The sequence below is a fragment of the Pseudochaenichthys georgianus genome, chromosome 9, assembly GCF_902827115.2.
Source record: "Pseudochaenichthys georgianus chromosome 9, fPseGeo1.2, whole genome shotgun sequence".
Classification (NCBI taxonomy): Eukaryota; Metazoa; Chordata; class Actinopteri; order Perciformes; family Channichthyidae; genus Pseudochaenichthys; species Pseudochaenichthys georgianus.
In genome coordinates this window covers 48,738,361-48,754,276 of record NC_047511.1, presented here as the reverse complement: position 1 = coordinate 48,754,276, position 15,916 = coordinate 48,738,361, and the positions used below count along the sequence as shown (strand labels likewise).

Below are 15,916 nucleotides of genomic sequence, written 5' to 3'. Positions count from 1 at the left end.
TAGAGATGATTCTATATATAATAATACATTAATAGATATAATAATATATCACCTTTCAATGTAAGTCACACATCACGGACTTTGATACACAATGCAGAGTCTTAAGCGTAATTTCAAGATTGCACTGCATTTCCACTTGATCTGTGCAATGTAAATAACAAATATGATATTTGGATGCATCTTATTACAGTATTTGTACATGAATATAAACACAGTGGAAAAAACACGTATTGTTTTATTTAAGTCTTCAAGATGTTTTCAATTCATGATTTGGTCAAAATATTAAAATGTCCATCCCACCTTCTCCAAGGTGTGGTGCTGCCTCTCAGGTGTGTGTGTGTGCTGCTGAAATGTAAAGTGTGTGTGTGTTCAGGGAGGAGAGTGAGAACGTGTTGACGCTGAAAGGCCTCACCCCGACTGGGACCCTTCCTGTGGGGGTGTTGTCGGGGGGGAAGCAGACCCTACAGACTGGTGAGTGGGTTTTATTCTCCGTTGCCTCCATCTTCCCCCTCCTATCTACCATTCAGCACCCCCCGTCCCCCCCGTCACCCAGCATGTGTTTTCAGACGTGTGCAAACCTTTTTATTTTTTCAAGGTAAGCCTGAGCCAGCCCTAACTATAAGCTTATATCAAAGATGGGTGAGTAGTTTATTCTGATGCCGTAGGATCAGGGCAACGGTTTGAAGGTTGATGCATTATCTAAAATAAATCCATACTTAAAGGGGACCTATCATGCAAAATGCACTTCATGATGTCGTGTATGCATACATATGTGTCCCCAGTGTCGGGAGACTCACAAAGTGTCATAAAATAAAACCCTCTCTCTTTTCCTTCGTACCCAAATCTCTAAAGACGGGGGAACAACGAGCGGATACAGATTTACTGCCGATATGACGTAACATCTGAAATGTGGGCGGGCTTTACCCCCAAGGGCCAATCAGAAGCGTTGCTGTCAGAAAACATGTTCTGGAAGTAATATGGTCTGTGTTTACATTAGCATGCTAGCACTCAGAGCTAACCTGTGCTGGAGAGAGAGTGTGTGAGGAAGCAGGAAATCAAAAGGAAGTCGCCTGGTGGTAAACCTGAGAGAGAGAGAGAGTTTGAGCTCCATCCTGTTTCAGAGAGGATCCTTGATGTGGTTTGGAACAGGATGTGGAGTTTAGCATTTAGCTGAGTATTGAGCTACGGACCCAGAATCAGCACTTTAGTAACAGGGCTGAAATAGAGGGATGTCTAAAATACATGATCTGTTTGGTATTTTGAGCAAAACACTTAATTTACATGTTTTATATATTGTTATATATCTGAGACCCATAACTCGTGTTTGTTTACTTTTCGTTGTGTGCTTTTATTTTGTATTTGTATTTTTGTATGTTATTATATATGTTGCATTGTTGGAGGAGCTCAGGTCAGAACAATTATACAATATCAACATCTCAAAAACGAAGATAAAACGGTAGGTTTCAGGATCAATGACCCACTACCCCCCCCCCCCCCCTCATGTCCAGACCTCTTAGATCAGAGCCTCGCCCACCAGAGTTGCAACATGCTGGAGTCGGCTATGTTTCGCACGAGGCGAAATCAGAGTAGCAGAAGCCATAAGAGAAAGCCACCTGATGGTGACCTTTAAGGAAATGTCATTGTCAACGAGAGAAACAACAAAGAGACGTGGTCGTGGATTTTTGGATCAGTATGTAGTGTCTCTACTTTAAAGAGTCCTCTCCTGCTGATGTTCAGGTGTATATCAAGTATGTAGGTGTATTCTCCTACTTTAAAGAGTCCTCTCATGCCTGATGTTCAGGTGTAATATCAGTATGTAGTGGTCTCTACTTAAAGAGTCCTACTTCCTGCTGATGTTCAAGGTATATCAGTAGTTAGTGTCTCTACTTTAAAGAGTCCTCTCCTGCTGATGTTCAGGTGTATATCAGTATGTAGTGTCTCTACTTTAAAGAGTCCTCTCCTGCCTGATGTTCAGGTGTATATCAGTATGTAGTGTCTCTACTTTAAAGAGTCCTCTCCTGCTGATGTTCAGGGTGTATATCGTATGTATGTCTCTACTTTAAAGAGTCCTCTCCTGCTGATGTTCAGGTGTATATCAGTATGTAGTGTTTCTACTTTAAAGAGTCCTCTCCTGCTGATGTTCAGGTGTATATCAGTATGTAGTGTCTCTACTTTAAAGAGTCCTCTCCTGCTGATGTTCAGGTATATCAGTATGTAGTGTCTCTACTTTAAGAGTGCTCTCCTGCTGAGGTTCAGGTGTATATCAGTATGTAGTGTCTCTACTTTAAAGAGTCCTCTCCTGCTGATGTTCAGGTGTATATCAGTATGTAGTGTCTCTACTTTAAAGAGTCCTCTCATGCTGATGTTCAGGTGTATATCAGTGTTAGTGTCTCTACTTTAAAGAGTCCTCTCCTGCTGATGTTCAGGTGTATATCAGTAGTAGTGTCTCTACTTTAAAGTCCTCTCCTGCTGATGTTCAGGTGTATATCAGTATGTAGTGTCTCTACTTTAAAGAGTTCTCCTCTCCTGCTGATGTTCAGGTATATCAGTATGTAGTGTCTCTACTTTAAAGAGTCCTCTCCTGCTGATGTTCAGGTATATCAGTATGTAGTGTCTCTACTTTAAAGAGTCCTCTCCTGCTGATGTTCAGGTGTATATCAGTATGTAGTGTTCTACTTTAAAGAGTCCTCTCCTGCTGATGTTCAGGTGTATATCAGTGTGTAGTGTCTCTACTTTAAAGAGTCCTCTCCTGCTGATGTTCAGGTGGTGTATCAGTATGTAGTGTCTCTACTTTAAAGAGTCCTCTCCTGCTGATGTTCAGGTGTATATCAGTATGTAGTGTCTCTACTTTAAAGACTCCTCTCCTGCTGATGTTCAGGTGTATATCAGTGTGTAGTGTCTCTACTTTAAAGAGTCCTCTCCTGCTGATGTTCAGGTGTATATCAGTATGTAGTGTCTCTACTTTAAAGAGTCCTCTCCTGCTGATGTTCAGGTATATCAGTATGTAGTGTCTCTACTTTAAAGACTCCTCTCCTGCTGATGTTCAGGTGTATATCAGTGTGTAGTGTCTCTACTTTAAAGAGTCCATCTCCCTGCTGATGTTCAGCAGGTGTATATCAGTATGTAGTGTCTCTACTTTAAGAGTCCTCTCCTGCTGATTGTTCAGGTATATCAGTATGTAGGTGTCTCTACTTTAAAGAGTCCTCTCCTGCTGATGTTCAGGTATATCAGTATGTAGTGTCTTACTTTAAAGAGTCCTCTCCTGCTGATGTTCAGGTATATCAGTATGTCGTGTCTCGACATTTAAAGAGTCCTCTCCTGCTGATGTCAGGTGTATATCAGTATGTAGTGTCTCTACTTTAAAGAGTCTCTCCTGCTGATGTTTCAGTGTATATCAGTAATGTAGTGTCTCTACTTAAGAAGAGTCCCCTCCTCTGATGTTCAGGTATATCAGTGATGTTAGTGTCTCTACTTTAAAGAGTCCTCTCCTGCTAATGTTCAGGTGTATATCAGTATGTAGTGTCTCTCACTTTAAAGAGTCCTCTCCTGCTGATGTTCAGGTGTATATCAGTATGTAGTGTCTCTACTTTAAAGAGTCCTCTCCTGCTGATGTATCAGGTGTATATCAGTGATGTCGTGTCTCTACTTTAAAGAGTCCTCTCTGCTGATGTTCAGGTGTATATGCAGTATGTAGTGTCTCTACTTTAAAGAGTCCTCTCCTGCTGATGTTCAGGTGTATATCAGTATGTAGTGTCTCTACTTTAAAGAGTCCTCTCCTGCTGATGTTCAGGTGTATATCAGTATGTAGTGTCCTTACTTTAAAGAGTCCTCCCCTCCTGCTGATGTTTCAGGTATATCAGTATGTAGTGTCTCTACTTTAAAGAGTCCTCTCCTGCTGATGTTCAGGTGTATATCAGTATGTAGTGTCTCTACTTTTAAAGAGTCCTCTCCTGCTGATGTTCAGGTGTATATCATTGTGTCGTGTCTCTACTTTAAAGAGTCCTCTCCTGCTGATGTTCAGGTGTAGTATCAGTATGTAGTGTCTCTACTTTAAAGAGTCCTCTCCTGCTGATGTTCAGGTGTATATCGTATGTAGTGTCTCTACTTTAAGAGTCCTCTCCTGCTGATGTTCGGTGTATATCAGTATGTAGTGTCTCTACTTTAAAGAGTCCTCTCCCTGCTGACTGTTCAGGTGTATATCAGTATGTAGTGTCTCTACTTTAAAGAGTCCTCTCCTGCTGATGTTCAGGTGTATATCAGTATGTAGTGCTCTCTACTTTAAAGGAGTCCTCTCCTGCTGATGTTTCAGGGTGTATATCAGTACGTAGTGTCTCTACTTTAAAGAGTCCTCTCCTGCTGATTGTTTCTAGGTGTATATCAGTGTGTAGTGTCTCAAACTTTAAAGAGTCCTCTCCTGCTGATGTTCAGGTGTAATATCAGTTTGTAGTGTCTCTACTTTAAAGAGTCCTCTCCTTGCTGATGTTCAGGTGTATATCAGTATGTAGTGTCTCTACTTTAAAGAGTCCTCTCCTGCTGATGTTCAGGTGTATATCAGTATGTAGTGTCTCTACTTTAAAAGAGTCCTCTCCTGCTGATGTTCAGGTGTATATCAGGTATGTAGTGTCTCTACTTTGAAAGAGTCCTCTCCTGCTGATGTTCAGGTGTATATCAGTATGTAGGTGTCTCTACTTTAAAGAGTCCGCGCTCCTGCTGATGTTCAGGTGTATATCAGTATGTAGTGTCTCTACTTTAAAGAGTCCTCTCCTGCTGATGTTCAGGTGTATATCAGTATGTAGTGTCTCTACTTTAAAGAGTCCTCTCCTGCTGATGTTCAGGTGTATATCAGTATGTAGTGTCTCTACTTTAAAGAGTCCTCTCCCTGCTGATGTTCAGGTGTATATCAGTATGTAGTGTCTCTACTTAAAGCGTCCCTCTCCTGCTGATGTTCAGGTGTATATCAGTATGTAGTGTCTCTACTTTAAAGAGTCCTCTCCTGCTGATGTTCAGGTGTGTATATCAGTATGTAGTGTCTCTACTTTAAAGAGTCCTCACCTGCTGATGTTCAGGTGTGTATATCAGTATGTAGTGTCTCTACTTTAAAGAGTCCTCTCCTGCTGATGTTCATGTTGTATACTCAGTATGTTAGTGCCTCTACTTTAAAGAGTCCTCTCCTGCTGATGTTCAGGTGTATATCAGTATGTAGTGTCTCTACTTTAAGAGTCCTCTCCTGCTGATGGTCAGGTGTATATCAGTACGTAGTGTCTCTACTTAAAGAGTCCTCTCCTGCTGATGGTTCAGGTGTATATCAGTGTGTAGTGTCTCAACTTTAAAGAGTCCTCTCCTGCTGATGTTCAGGTGTATATCAGTTGTAGTGTCTCTACTTTAAAGAGTCCTCTCCTGCTGATGTTCAGGTGTATATCAGTATGTAGTGTCTCTACTTTAAAGAGTCCTCTCCTGCTATTGGTCAGGTGTATATCAGTATGTAGTGTCTCTACTTTAAAGAGTCTCTCCTGCTGATGTTCAGGTGTATATCAGTAATGTAGTGTCGTCTCTACTTTAAGAGTCCTCTCCTGCTGATGTTCAGTGTATATCAGTAGTGTAGTGTCTCTACTTTAAAGAGTCCTCTCCTGCTGATGTTCAGGTGTATATCAGTATGTAGTGTCTCTACTTTAAAGAGTCCTCTCCTGCTGATGTTCAGGTGTATATCAGTATGTAGTGTCTCTACTTTAAAGAGTCCTCTCCTGCTGATGTTCAGGTGTATATCAGTATGTAGTGTCTCTACTTTAAAGAGTCCTCTCCTGATGATGTTCAGGTGTATATCAGTATGTAGTGTCTCTACTTTAAAGAGTCCTCTCCTGCTGATGTTCAGGTGTATATCAGTATGTAGTGTCTCTACTTTAAAGAGTCCTCTCCTGCTGATGTTCAGGTGTATATCAGTATGTAGTGTCTCTACTTTAAAGAGTCCTCTCCCTGCTGATGTTCAGTGTATATCAGTATGTAGTGTCTCTACTTTAAAGAGTCCTCTCCTGCTGATGTTCAGGTGTATATCAGTATGTAGTGTCTCTACTTTAAAAGAGTCCTCTCCTGCTGATGTTCAGGTGTATATCAGTATGTAGTGTCTCTACTTTAAAGAGTCCTCTCCTGCTGATGTTCAGGTTGTATATCAGTATGTAGTGTCTCTACTTAAAGAGTCCTCTCCTGCTGATGTTCAGGTGTATATCAGTATGTAGTGTCTCTACTTTAAAGAGTCCTCTCCTGCTGATGTTCAGGTGTATATCAGTATGTAGTGTCTCTACTTTAAAGAGTCCTCTCCTGCTGATGTTCAGGTGTATATCAGTATGTAGTGTCTCTACTTTAAAGAGTCCTCTCCTGCTGATGTTCAGGTGTATATCAGTATGTAGTGTCTCTACTTTAAAGAGTCCTCTCCTGCTGATGTTCAGGTTAGGGTCTCTTTCCACATGTTGATGCATAAAGTGGATTTTGCATGATAGGTGACCTTTAAAAGCTAAAAACAACGTGACACGCTATGAGCTGAAGGGATGAAGTCCAGGCTTTAAAGGGTGTAAATAGTCACCAGTCCACGAAGTGCCCCTTCCCCCCTTAGCCCCAAACCCCAAGTCCTGATGACCCTTGACCCCGGCTCCGTCTTAGAGCTCCTCCCTGACATGTTTCTGGTTTCACTCTGTTTGTCTCCGGGGGGTTTTACATCACTGTTGTTGTGGTTATTGTTGTTGTTGATGACTGCCTCTTCTCCTTCTTTAATTCTCTTTAACGTAGCTACCATTGAGGCAGCTAAAGCACAAGGTACGCAGTCAGCTGTTCTCTCTGTGTGTGGTCCCCTTTAATCTCTCCTGTAGCCCCCTCTCTTTCTGTGCCCCCCCTCAGCGCGTGTCACCCTATGGCTGCTCTTGCACGACCAGCGTCTGTTAGATAACCCTGATGCCAGCGCTGTCAAACGTGATGAAGCACTTTAGACGTGCTCGATGCCCGATAACATGAGATGTTCTTTATTGATCACAAAGTGGGACATGTTTCGTTGCAAGTAAAAAAAAGAATTGCACGTAATAACCAATTAAAAAAAGAGTAGAAAATACACAATTATACAATATAATCGTCTCAGAATACAGAACTAACAAAGGGTACAAGTACTCAGATCTTGTACTTGAGTAAAAGTAGAAGTACCCAGATCTTGTACTTGAGTAAAAGTAGAAGTACTCAGATCTTGTATTTGAGTAAAAGTAGAAGTACCCAGATCTTGTTCTTGAGTAAAAGTAGAAGTACTCAGATCTTGTACTTGAGTAAAAGTAGAAGTACTCAGATCTTGTACTTGAGTAAAAGTAGAAGTACTCAGATCTTGTACTTGAGTAAAAGTAGAAGTACCCAGATCTTGTTCTTGAGTAAAAGTAGAAGTACTCAGATCTTGTACTTGAGTAAAAGTAGAAGTACCCAGATCTTGTTCTTGAGTAAAAGTAGAAGTACTCAGATCTTGTACTTGAGTAAAAGTAGAAGTACTCAGATCTTGTACTTGAGTAAAAGTAGAAGTACTCAGATCTTGTACTTGAGTAAAAGTAGAAGTACCCAGATCTTGTTCTTGAGTAAAAGTAGAAGTACTCAGATCTTGTACTTGAGTAAAAGTAGAAGTACTCAGATCTTGTACTTGAGTAAAAGTAAAAGTACCAGAGTGTAGGAATACTCTGTTTCAGTAAAAGCATTCAAAATGTTCCTCAAGTGAAAGTAGAAAGTATTCTCATCAAAATATAGTGAAAGACAGTGAAAGTAGTCGTTGTGCAGATTGGTCCATTTCAGAATAATATATATGATATGTTTTATAATGATTGATCATGAAAGTGTTCTCAAAGCTGGTGAAGGTGCAGCTAGTCTGAAGTACTTTGTAGACTGCAGGGTAGCTGGTGAAGGTGCAGCTAGTCTGAAGTACTTTGTAGACTGCAGGGTAGCTGGTGAAGGTGCAGCTAGTCTGAAGTACTTTGTAGACTGCAGGGTAGCTGGTGGATTCACTCCAGGTGGAACTAAAGTCTGATTTAACACTTGATTATATTCCACATCATTCATCCACATCTGAGAAGTAACTAAAGGTATTAATACATGTAGTGGAGTATAAGTACACCATGTACCTCTGAACTGTACAGAGTAGCAACAAATTGAAACACTCAAGTAAACTACAAGTACCTAAACATTGTACCTAAGTACAGTACTTGAGTAAATGTACTTAGTTCCTTCCCACCTCTACCTGATGATGCTCAGCCTCAGGTGGAGCTCCTCCTGTTTGTAGAGGAGAGTTCCCATTGGCTCAGAGCGGGGCGTCCCTGCCGGATGTTTCCACAACTTAATCCTGTTAGCTGTTTATCTGCAGACTGCCCCCCCCTGTGGGAAGAGCCAGGAAGTGCTTCTCCCGTCATAGGAAACTCTTAGGTCGGGCCCTCAGCAAATTAAAATAGTATAATGAAATATGGCCCACAAATCAAACTTGTACTTGTCATATATTGTACTAATTAAATATGTACAAATATAAATACAGTATTTATGTGTGCCCACTTTTCAAATAACTTCAATCCATTAAAGTTGGAAACATTTTCAAAGTAATCGGGGTCGTATGTTTTTCTGTACGTGGCCCTCGGAGAAAAATGTTTGGACACCCCTGTCTTAGGCTATCTATAAAATATAAAGGATTACTTCCACCATTCAATAACAACTTCTCACTTCATACCTTAGCATTTCATCTCAACCTTTTATTCATTATTATTATTATATAAAAACTATTTAAGTCCCTCGTTTAATCCTCTTATTAATTTAGCTGTTCAATAATTACTTACAGGTAATTATTGAATATGACTATTAGCTATTTGTTCAAACTGTTTAATCATTATTTTATCTGTTCAATAATTACTTTTAGCTTATTTTTAAAACTGTTTTTATTATTATTATTTGTACTTTTTAATATTCACTTTTAGCTGAATATTTAAATGATTTAATCACTACTTTACTCTTTATTTTAACTCATCAAAAGTTGCTTTAAACTAGGAAGTGCTTCGGCAGCCATGGGGACTTTTATGTCGTCACATATCTAATATATTAAATATAAAGGCAAGTTCATTCAGACAGCATTTCTCAACACAAGGCAATTATTTTATCTGTTCAATAATTACTTTTAGCTTATTTTAAAAACTGTTTTTATTATTATTATTCGTACTGTTTAATATTTACTTTTGGCTGAATATATATATAATTCAAAGTGCTTTACAAAAATAAAACATATTAAGAAAATGGCATTCAAAAGACTTCTGGTTCTGCAAGAGCTCCTCTGCCCCCTCGTTCCTTTGTGATGTAAAAAGTGAAATGTTGTTTGAGTTTGTTTCTGAACGAGTTTGCTTTGTATCTGCTCACGTCTCCTCTGGGTCCCTGGATGTTCCGGACGCTTCCGTAAGTCTCCTCTGTGTGAGCTGTTTCTGTGACGGTCGTTGTGGTTTTCACTCATCTGTTCTGTGGCAGGACAAACCAGTCTCACAAAACAACGTGTAATAGCTACCTTTGTCCACCGGGCAAAACGTAGCACAAATAACCCTCTCAAGACGTGACACGGGTACAACATGTGTTCCTATTGATTTCTAACGACCAGCGTCCTTGTCACGTGATCACAAACGTTCCCAGCGTGAGGGGAAAAAACATGGCGGACACCCGATTTATTTATCGTGGAACATCCTAAATTGTGGGATAGTTTGGTGTTAAAATGCTTTTTGATTACAGCGAGAAGTTTATATTGTACTTTTAGAATCTACGTCCAGTGGATGAGTAGGATCCACAGTTTGATAGATATTACCAAGATTATTTGAGCTCCATGTGTTTTTTTACAACATATTGTATCCACGTCTTGAGAGGGTTATTTGTGAATATACTACGTTTCGCCCGGTGGACCAACGTAGCTATTACGCGTTTTTTGTGAGACTGGGTTGGCTTCACTCATCTGTTCTGTGGCAGGCTGTGCGTTCACATCACAAATTAAACAGGTATTTAGAAGAATAGACACTCGAGCAGCGGCTCCCAACCTGTGGGCCGCGGCCCCCTAGTGGTCCGCGAAGGCATTACAAGTGGGCCGCAAAATATTATGATTTGTGTGGAAACATTTTCATTATTATGATTTTTTAAATCTTTTTCTTCCTCCTTGGCAACGGTCATTACAGTCTTTGACAGCGGTCTGTTTTACTGGATTAACAACGTGTCACATGTTCTGAATTGACCAATCAGAATCGAGTATTCAACTAAACCGTATAAAGCAAATGTCTGTTTGTTACTGATGGCCAGCTCCATTTATAGTTAAAATAAAAACCGCTGCGCTGGAGGGTAGAAAGGACTTGTATTATTATTCTATTTCTATATTTTCAGAAGCAAAATACTTTATTTATCGAGTGTTTTTAAACCCCAAGACCCAAGGCAGCTTTACATGAGGTCAGGACAGACAACAAAACAAACTGCAAATAATAAAGTGTGATGGGTTAGGGGTCAAAGGTCACGGTGGACAGGTGAGCTGTTAGTGATGACTTGAACATGTCCGGGATTGGCAAGTAAATCAATTCTAATGTTTAAATAATGCACAATATGAAGATGATGTCATTCGGTACATTGGCTTCTTATCATTGATTTTAAGCTAAAAAATAAACACAGAAAATCCGGTGCCTTGCTCAAGGGCGAAGAGAGGAACTGGGACCTCTCCAAGCACCAGTCCACTCTCTCTATATTAAGTTCGGGGAATCGAACCGGCGACCCTATGGTTCGCAGGATAATTACCTACAGACTGAGCCACTGCCGCACGAGTTCAGGCACAGTTGCTCCATTTAGATCAAATTTCATATAATAAAAAACATGTTAAACAATTCAAGTTAAAGTTTTCGTTAGAATATAATTAAATACAATTGCAATATGAAGACGTCCTATGAATCCTGCTGAAGCCATTGGGAACCCTGAATGTTTAAATGTCGGGACATCAGTGGGAAGTTCCTCCAGGGTTTCTCCAACCAATCATTTGATGTGTTCTCGTTTCTCCGCAGCCATTCAAGATATCTCCCCCACGAGGAAGATCCGAAACTTCGAGGAGGCTCGCGGTCTGGATCGTATCAACGAGAGGATGCCGCCGCGAAAAGACGGGAAGACACCCGACAGCATCAACACCAACAAGAACGGCACCGACGGATAGGCAACGGAAACACCTTCCCCTCCATTTCACCTCCCCCTCTTCCTCTCTCTGTCCCCCCCCTCTACTGAAACTGCCTCTCCCTCCTCTTCATCGATAGAAAGACGAGGGAAAGAAGTGGACTCGTCGGTAGATCAAACGCAGGCGTCGGCGCTGAGAAACAAACAAAAGGGAGGGAACGTATTTATTAAAGATTAGATTTAGACATTCAATGAAGACACTTTGCAGGCGTATCTAAAAGATTATTTTATAAACTTGAGTTGAGACGGATAGATGGATCCAAGGAGTTTTAGTTTCCTTTTAAATATAATTGTTCTCCATGTGTGTTGGGAAAGAGCACTTCCACAAACAGAGCAGTGTCCTACGGTGGCCGACAGGTGCGAACAAACACAACTCTTCCATCAGGTGAAACACGCTGCCGCTTCAGAACGGGCGCAGATAGAAACACACAAATGTTCCGAAACGTCTTCAGCAACTTGCAGCATTTAGAGAACTGTCTCTGTTGTTGGAAACGTACCTGAAATGTGTCATGGTCCTATTTTAACAATGTGGTCACATGACTCCTTCTGATGTTCCTGCAGATCTGCTGTGAGCTAGCTAGCTAACGTAGCTAACCTGGTCATTTCAGATATTCTGAAGGTGGGAAGTAGTGGAGTACAAATACTTTGTTACTGTACTTAAGTACATTTTTCTGGTATCAGTACTTTACTCCAACACTTATTTTTCTGACGAGTTTTTACTTTGACTTCTTGAACACAAATACCTGTACTTTCTACTTCTCACATTTTCCAAACAGGCTGGTTACTTTAGTTTTAATCTGTTTGGTGGCGTGATCATTATTATTTAGAGTCGTTGCGTGCCTATTGATTTGAACCAAGCCTCCAGGAAGTGCGCCGGACTCTGAGGAAAATATTCGTTGTGGCCAAACGGCGGTACTACACTTCCGTATCGGTCGCTGGGCCCGGAAACACTTTTTCCCATTGACTAACATCGGGAAAGAGGCGTCTGTAAATCGTTGGATAATTAGTTTGAAACTAAATAAACTACCCAGTATGAACGTTTGTATAGCCCTTATTAAAAAATGTTGGTCCTCAAGTTGTAAAATATGCTAATAACGTTATTCTGAGAGTTATTTTCCTCGACATTACGAACGCGCATCTGAGAGTGGGAGCTGGGGGGCGGGGCTTAAGTGAACTTCTCTGATGACAAACACTCCCAGTTATGAGACGACTAACTCCGAGACAGTTGTTCAGCCTGAACGTCCCCAAGCGGTGAAGATGTTTCTTCGTGTATTTTGGAACATGTGTGTTTTCATATCTGCATCGTGTCTCCTAATGGAAGAGATGTTGACGGTTGTAACGTCTTTGCACCTGTTGGCCACCGTATGATTCGGTCGAAAGATAAATTATGTATGTGTTAAAAGGTGAAAAAAGAACAAGGGAAGTTAATTATATCCGAACAATTATTGAAGATGAATCATTTTATACTTGAAGCAGATATTTAACGAGGACTTAAAGTCGTATTTATATAAAAATGTCCACAAAACTTTGAAGGAATCCCCAAAGATGCCGAGTGCATTTTTGTTCAGTGTTTAGATCATAACTTACAACACTTTGTTCCCGTGTTGTAATGAGTGCATCCTTCAGTGAAGTGAAGGGTTAACGATGCTCTGTGTTCGCTACCACTTGTGTTCACTTGATGGAAACTAGGATAAACCAAAAAAAGGGAATTACAGAACAGCAAGTCTTACTCCGTCAACACAACGACCTGCCGATACTCCCACAATTCTAGTTCTTGCTCTGATACAGCGGTGCAGGGATGTCCTATTTCTGTGTTGGACCCTGAAGGCAGCATCTCCCTGGTCCCTGGATTTCTCCATGTGATTTTGGATTATCTCTGAAATTAATCTCTGTGTCAAACGTTTATGATACTTACACGTTTAGTTCAGCAGGATAATCTCCACATATTAACACCACTTTATGATTTCTGAAGTAAAAAGCTAATGTTGGCTATAAAGGATATACAGCACGGTCACATGACTTCACTTCACCACCGCTAAGCTAAAGGCGGCTAATGTTGGGCTATAAAGGAACTACAGCACGGTCACATGACTTCACCTCACCACCGCTAAGCTAAAGGTGGCTAATGTTGGGCTATAAAGGAACTACAGCACGGTCACATGACTTCACTTCACCACCGCTAAGCTAAAGGAGGCTAATGTTGGGTTATAAAGGAACTACAGCACGGTCACATGACTTCACCTCACCACCGCTAAGCTAAAGGAGGCTAATGTTGGGCTATAAAGGAACTACAGCACGGTCACATGACTTCACCTCACCACCGCTAAGCTAAAGGTGGCTAATGTTGAGATATAAAGGAACTACAGCACGGTCACATGACTTCACGTCCCCACCGCTAAGCTAAAGGAGGCTAATGTTGGGCGTGATGAAGTTTAGTCGTCTCATTTAGACATTTGTTAGCAACCGGCGTTTTTAAATCCACCAGTGGGGGATTTACTGACGTAATGTATGTCGTAAAACAAATCGTTAAAGCCTCTTCAGCTTGTGTTAACCACGGACCTGATTTCAGACCAAAACACATTGAGAAACCCATTGACCTCCAGACCAGGGGACAGGAATGCTAAAATGCTCATCTCCAGGTCTTTAGGACTCGTTCCTGCACCACTCTTCTTCAGGAATCAGAGGAACCGCTCGCCATAACACAAACTGATAATCACTATATCTTGAAAAATATCAGTTTTTTTAACATTTTAATTTGTGTTTACTGTCGAATACTTAAAAAACGTGGTGTTATGTTGAGGCTTTCTATCTACTGCTTGATTATACAGAATGTTTTTCAAACGAGGGGAACGCAACGGAGTCCTTCCCCCCCCGCAGGGATGATGCTATGAAAGGTACCGTAATCATCTCAAACATGGCTGACTCGTGCGTTCAGTATCATTTGTATTATTTTTACATACAAAGAGCTTGCAGGCGTGTACATGCTTTCACCTCCGCTCCCGACCCTTAAGACGTGCTTTTAAAAACTTTTTGAAACAAATACACAACAACTCCACCGGTGCTTCGACACACCTGACTGTAACTCTGCAGAAGATGCTGGGAAACCTTTAAGATTTGCTATTCCCTTTTTGTACGTCACGAAACGAGGCGTTTGAGCTCATGTGCCATCGCCACCTTGGCAACACACGTCAACATCTCTGTGTGTGTGTGAGAGAGACTGTCAATCACACACCATTTAAGATGTCATGTAATCTTATCTTTAAAGTTTCCAAAAATGTTGTCGTTCTGTTCAGTAGACTTCTGGGAACGCTCCCTGAAGATGAAGTGTAGTGCTGGAGACATTTGTACACTTTCAGAAGTGAGAACAAGGACAAGAATGTGCAAACTTTGAGGTAGAAAGAGCCCGTCAGCCACTCAGAAACCCAAGATGGCCACCAATGATGACATTTTGTTTGCCATAAAATCACTATATCAATTATCTTGGTGTCAAATCATACAATTAAGTATTTTAAACCCAAATTCAGACGTCAGGAATTTACAAATGCTCGAAGACTAGAATGAGTATTCAGGGGTTTTTTTCTAGAAAGATATAGTATGAGTAATTTGTCCTGTTTATAAGATGTATAATTATCTGGAGAACATGGACGCTCGTAACAAGACGTCTCCGTAAACAACAACGTGACGTCGGAGCTCCGTAAAAACAAAGCTGTCTCTGCCGTCGGACGCTATATTGTAAATATTGTTTTCTGGCATCACTTTAACATTTTACGGGGAAATCAGCATGTTGGGTTGAGGGCGCTACCCGGTTACTTTCTAATAAGCCCCACATTATGACGTTTTGTCTGAAATGAAACACAAAGCTCTGGAGACGGTTTTTAATGTGATTTCCCCACGGTCAAAAACACATGATCCACACCAATCATCAAAATGCATCCAGTGGTTAAACCGATGTGGAAAAATACTGATTCCTCGACTGGAAAGGGCGGCTATCTTAGAAAATGGCCCCAGAGGGATGACCGCGGACCTTTCTATCACTTTTGAAAGATGGCGGATATCTGCAGCACTACATTTTGGCTTGATTGGGCGAGCCGCACCGTACACTGACCTCCTGGTAGGTCCTATACATATCTCGCAGAATGTAAAAACACTATTGTTCTTTAAATATCTTGTAATAGCTGTACCTGTACCGTATTTGTCATGCGAGGCCATGAAATCTTTTACGTAGATGTATCACTCGAAAGAAGATAATAAAATTCAAACAGTGTTTTATTCGACTCGTCTCTGATGTTTTATTTTGTAGTTCAGTGCCTTCAAAGTAAAAGTCTCTCACTCCAAAAACTGCAGATCTAACCAAGTGTAATAATCTTATATTTAGATTCTACATCTGGTTTGTCTTGATTTGAGTTTAAATAGCTTATCTAGTGCTTTCTGTGGAAGGTCTTTTGACTTCAAGTAAATGTTACTTGCCTTGATAAGCAGCTTTGTCTTTATTTTGTTTAACTAGATCAGGGGTGTCAAACTCAAGGCCCGGGGGCCACATTCGGCCCGCGACTTCAATTTATGTGGCCCCACAAGAGCTTGCAAAGAATATAATATGTTTATTATACGGTTACATGCTACAGAAGCACGTTGCCCATAAACTACATGTCCCACAATGCATCTCAAATATGACTTTTTCTCAGAATTTGCCTTT

At 40.8% G+C, this 15,916-nt stretch overlaps 1 pseudogene; it reads left to right on the top strand.

Moving 5' to 3' along the window:
• LOC117452660 (uncharacterized) overlaps nt 1–15,497 on the top strand; it is a 40,620-nt pseudogene extending 25,123 nt beyond the window's left edge.
• Nucleotides 15,498–15,916: the final 419 nt, after the last annotated feature.